General features: G+C 38.8%; 1 long non-coding RNA gene across 1 annotated transcript; it reads left to right on the plus strand.

Annotated features, from left to right (window-relative positions):
• The first annotated feature begins 917 nt into the window (after window positions 1–917).
• Window positions 918–5,568, plus strand: LOC144310174 (uncharacterized). Its single transcript, XR_013375862.1, has 2 exons — window positions 918–2,935; window positions 5,366–5,568. It is a non-coding gene; the product is annotated as an uncharacterized LOC144310174 (long non-coding RNA).
• The last annotated feature ends 322 nt before the right edge of the window (window positions 5,569–5,890 follow it).

A 5,890-nucleotide genomic window follows, 5' to 3' on the forward strand; every position in this document is an offset into this window, starting at 1 on the left:
AAAAATAGATCTGCCCTATGACCCAGCAATTGCACTGTTGGGGGTTTACCCCAAAGATACCGATGCAATGAAACCCCGGGACACCTGCACCCCGATGTTTATAGCAGCAATGGCCACGATAGCCAAACTGTGGAAGGAGCCTCGGTGTCCATCAAAAGATGAGTGGATAAAGAAGATGTGGTTTATGTATACAATGGAATATTACTCAGCTATTAGAAATGACAAATACCCACCATTTGCTTCAACGTGGATGGAACTGGAGGGTATTATGCTGAGTGAAGTAAGTCAGTCGGAGAAGGACAAACATATGTTCTCATTCATGTGGGGAATATAAATAATAGTGAAAGGGAATATAAGGGAAGGGAGAAGAAATGTGTGGGAAATATGAGAAAGGGAGACAACGTAAAGACTGCTAACTCTGGGAAACGAACTAAGGGTGGTAGAAGGGGAGGAGGGCGGGGGGTGGGAGTGATTGGGTGATGGGCACTGGGGGTTATTCTGTATTTTTGTAAATTGAACACCAATAAAAAAATGAAATATATTTTTCTATCTAGCATCTCGCCAAGAAAACTTGTAGGAAATGAAAAATGTAAATAATGGCACCAATAATGAATGACTCACTCTATCAACTATCCTCTTAAAGACTCATCATATTGTGAATTTATTTACAAGTTTATATTTGGTACCCAGAGTAACAATGTTATATACAATCTTTTCTTTTTCATACAAACCATTTTTAGTCCACCAGTATGAAGGAAAGGGATTTATAGGTTTGTTTTGCTTAATTCATCATTTTTCAATTCTGTAAAATTTTACTCAACTCCTGAAACAAGAGTTCATAGCAGAGATACGTATTTATCTTTCAATTATCACAAACAAGTAACCCCTCTTGGGTATATCTCTAGGTATGATATTTCTATACAGTTTTTTAAAGATTTATCTATTTTAGAGAGAGAATGAGCAGGAGACAGAGAATCTCAAGCAGACTCTACACTTAGTACAGAGCCCAATGTGAGGCTTGATCCCAAGACCCTGAGATCAGGACTTGAGCTAAAACCAAGACTTGGATGCTTAACCAGCTGTGCCAGCCAGGCGACACCTCTACACAGTCTTTAAAGATGTGTCTTAACATACTAAAATCTGGGCACCTGGGTGGCTCAGGGGTTCAGCATCTGCCTTTGGCTCAGGGCATGACCCCAGGGTAACGGGATCGAGTCCCACATTGGGCTCCCTACATGGAGCCTGCTTCTCCCTCTGCCTGTGTCTCTGCCTGTCTGTCTGGGTCTCTCATGAATAAATAAATAAGATCTTTCTTAAAAATATGAAAATCTTTAAGATTATAAATGTACAGATTATAAATGTATAAATGTATATTCAAATGTACATATGAATACTATGATTATTAAAGTTATTTTTAATCTTTGTTTGAAAAATTTCTAGAACTCGAAATATGCCTTTCAGACATTTTCACATTTAGAGACTATGTCATTTTCCTGTGACGGGCTGTATTGTTGGTTTGCAACCTTGAGGGCTCCCCAGGTGAAATCTGAATGTGGCCCCCACACACAGGGGGCTTGGAGATCCCAGAGAAAGCAACAGAGGATTCCAGATTGGCAGGTGGCTGTTTTAATAAACAAGGGAATATGAGGCTTATCCTAAGTGGCCCCAAGACAAGGAGATTCTCACACCCACCCACGCACTGGGACTTAACAGTTTAGGGGTTCCTGGGTGGCTCAGTCCGTGAAGCATTAGACTCCTGATTTCACGTCAGGTCATGATCTCAGGGTTGTGAGATCGAGCCCCACATCAGGCTCTGTGCATATTTAAAAAAAGTTTATACAGAGGACTTAACTTGGTTTAGTTATTTGCTCTCAACAACATCTTAATTGTCTCAAGAACACCTCACTCTCATCAGACTGCATCCCCAAAAGGGCTGCCGGCATGAGAATAGTAGTTTGCAGGCACATTTCAAGGACAGGGGAGGGTTTAAGGAGCTTCTTCTCAAGATCTTTGACCTAACATCTGCAAAGATCCTTTCTTCCAAATAAGGTGACAGACGTGTCCTGTTTCCAGAAATATGACGTGGGCATACCTTCAGGGGGAACACCATTTGACACTCCACAGAAACTACACATTATTATTACATAAAAACTGTGCTCCTGTCTCGGGTAAGAGAAATATTGGCCCCTGAAAGATGCCCACATTGTAACCCTTGGAACATATCATATTGCCATGCAAACAGGCTTCTGCAGAAGTGATTCAGTTAAGGATTCTGAGATGGGAAGATTGTCCCGGATTTTCCAGGAAACCCAATATGATCAGAAGAACCAGTGTAAGAGGGAAGCAGGAAGGTCAGAGTGAAGGAGGATGTGGCTACACGGCTGAGGACAGGGGGGCAGGTGCACACACCAAGGACGGAGGGCAGCCTCCGGAACCAGGAAAAGGCAAGGGACAGAATCTTCCCTACAGCATCCGGATAAAACACAGTCCTTGATTTTAACCTTACAAAACCATTTCAGACTTTTTCTTCTAGACATGCAACTAATACATCTGTATTGTTTTATACCACTAAGTTCCAGGTAATTTGTTACAGAGCATTGGAAATGACACAGGATGCAATGTCTTTCACGGCATATTAACAGTTGTGTGTTTAAGGACAGTCTGACTACCATGGTTTTAATTCACTGCTAGGGCTGCCTGATTTGAGAAAAGGGAAGTCAATTCTATTCTATTTCTACTCAAGGAATTATTTTATGTTAGTTGGGATGTTAACAGAATGTTAACCTGATGTTAACAAAATCAAGAATTTGAATTCTGTTTTGTTTTGTTTTTCCTTAGCTTCGAGATAAGACCTGCCATTGACCCTACAAGAGGATTCCTAACAGATGTTTTACGGGGTCACTCTCAGGAGTCCATGCTCTCTCAATATAGCCAGGTTTAAAATTCTTATCCCTGTTTAAAACTGTGAGATAAGTAGTTACACTTACCCAAAAATCATCCAAATCGTTAGATAGCTAAATTTAAAAACAATCTATTATCTACTTCAAAATAAGATCTATTAACATAAAAAAAGTCAAGACCCCAGGGCATGCTACCTTTGTATACCTGGCCTTATAACTTTGATGGCTTGTAGACTTTGGATTTAAATTTCCCTAAAGCAAGAAACCAAGATATTTGGTGGAGAGAAGAGGTGGCAAGAAGTGTAGATATTAATGACCTGGTCTCTCAATTTAATTTTTGTTTGCTGTTATTTTTCTATTCCTATGTTATTTGAAAAGCATGAAAGTTAAATCCGAGTTGATATTCATTTTATAGCTTTTTTACATACATGCCACGTTAAAATTTTGTTTTATGTCTCACAAACTTTAATTTCCATTTTAAAGTTAAAAATCGGTCTCGAAGGTTATCAAAGTATGCAAAAGTATTCAAAAATTATATTTACTGTTATTAGAACATTTCATGTTGTTGCATATATTCTTTTAGCTGTTTGATATCATCCACTTGGCCTCATTATAATAAATGAGAGAAGATAGCTATGGAGCAAGTCTACCTTGTAACTTGGATGATTTCCCCACTTCATTTAATTGACTTTTCCCTACTGCTTTGCTCAGCATCATTTAATACCTTATGCCTAATTCTATTTAGAGTTTACAAATCCATAAAGTGAAAGATTGACTCCAACACTGTTACGACTTTCTAGTTGTGAACAGAACATAAGGTAATATTTTAATAGGCACTTGTTGCCTCAAATATACTTCTATAAATGTATAATGTTTAATTCTTAGGTACTGATTTTAATTTTTCTCAATATCATATAATAAAGCCTAGAGGAAAAGTGCAAAGGCCGTCAAGTCTATCACTTAATCTGCAAGAGCTAACAATACATACATTGAAACTATCTTGTTTCAAGACTTAATACCCATTAATATTTCAAAAGGTACTACAGATTTAGAAATTTTTAAAATTTGAAAATGTCCGATTTCTAAATTTGGTACACACTGAAGGAAAAAAAATTCATCCCTGTTCTTGCCATTTTTTTTTCATAGAATGTGCACAGATCAAAAAGAATAGGTTGGGATTTTCCCTCAGTGGAAGGCAATAATTTTCAACCAGTTTCAATCATGAGAAGTTGTAATCTTCATCATCTTTCAGGAGCTTCACTGGAGAGAGGTCATTTGTCTTAGCCACTTAATGTTTACCAAGATACTATGTGAGTCATGTCATTGAAAACTGACCAGAAATTCACAGCAATTCAAAAGCCAGGCACACAGGCAATATTTCACAACTTTTTCTCCAACCTAGGCACGTCAAAGTATTTGTTTTCCTATATAAAATGTGTGCATGCATGCGTGTGAAATTAAGTCAGGCTGTTTTAATCCACCAGAGACTCCAACGACAATTTTAATGGTATTCTGATGAATAAATACTTGCCAAGGGAATGACTATATGAAAAGAAAATCATTTTCCAGTGTGCAAAATGCTGGTCTAGTTGTCATCCCACTTCCGAATTTATCTATCAATAAGCAAAAAAGAGCAACCATATTTTTTCAATGTCCTATCAGAATAAGTAATTTTTAAATGTGAATTTTTAAAAATTCTCCTGAAGCAACAAACAATATGGATCAAACAGACTTTGTGACCCTCCAGCTACTGTCCAATATTTTTCCCTGTAAATCACTGGTTCTCAAAATGTGGACCACAAAACTAACAGCACCAGCATCAGGTGGAATATTGTTAGATGAGCAAATCTTTTTTTTTTAGACTTTTTATAGGCAGAGAGAGAGAGAGGGAGAGAGTCAGAGACACAGTCAGAGGGATAAGCATGCTCCATGCCGGGAGCCTGACCCGGACTCGATCCCAGGACTCCAGGATGGCGCCCTGGGCCAAAGGCAGGTGCCAAACCGCTGAGCCACCCAGGAATCCCCTAGAAGAGCAAATCTTAAACACACTCCAGGGAGTTCAGAAACTGAGGTAGTAGGGCCCAGGAATTTTCAAGGCCCCCATGAGATTGTCATGCAAACTGAAGTTTCAGAACCCTTGTTCTACGACCAACTCTGACTAGAAGTGTGCGTGCATGTACTCTAAACATTCAGAATCGCAACCTTGCAAACAGTGCACACTCATTTGCGGTATGGGTTCCCAAACTACCATTTAATAATGGAAAATACCACTGTAAAGTCAGCAGTGTAGAAATTTCAAGTAAACAAAGAATTATGCGATGTGGAAGTGCATGTATCGATGGGCCAACCACGTCTTCATGTTCGGCAGAACCGGGCTGGCAAGCTGTCACGGAGGGAGGCATCCATCAACTCCGTGTGTTCATAGAAGTAAACATTTTTCCTAAGACTTATTTTTTTTGTTGTAGAGAGAGAGCGAGCATGAGCAGGAGGGCCAGAGGGAGAGCGAGAGAGAATTTCAAGCACACCCCTACCTGAACATGAAGTGACGGGGGCGGATCTCAGGACCATGAGATCACTACCTGAGCCAAGACCAAGAGCTGGATGCTTAACTGGCTACACCACCCAGGCGCCCCAAAATTAAACACTTTAAACAATAGTAAATTGTCAACAGAGTACAAATCATGTTATATATTGTTTTCACATTTAACGGTAAATCTGCATTTAAAAATTAGAAGTATTCCATTATGTTGTATCAGAGGCCTCAAAACTTTTCTGAGGTACCTATATTTGGGGACACTTATATGAATGCAATGAGCAATAGTAATTCATTTTATACCTAACTAATTTAGAGGTAGCAATTTTTAAATATTCTCTCCTTATTCTACAGTCACATTTCCATGTGAGTAGGTGTTGAGTGATGAAAATATTCAACGGATTCAACTTTTATAGATTGTTTTTACTCTTTTGCTAATTTTTGGGAACAAAAGCAT

Source organism: Canis aureus, unplaced genomic scaffold, assembly GCF_053574225.1.
Source record: "Canis aureus isolate CA01 unplaced genomic scaffold, VMU_Caureus_v.1.0 ptg000492l_RagTag, whole genome shotgun sequence".
Taxonomy (NCBI): domain Eukaryota; kingdom Metazoa; phylum Chordata; class Mammalia; order Carnivora; family Canidae; genus Canis; species Canis aureus.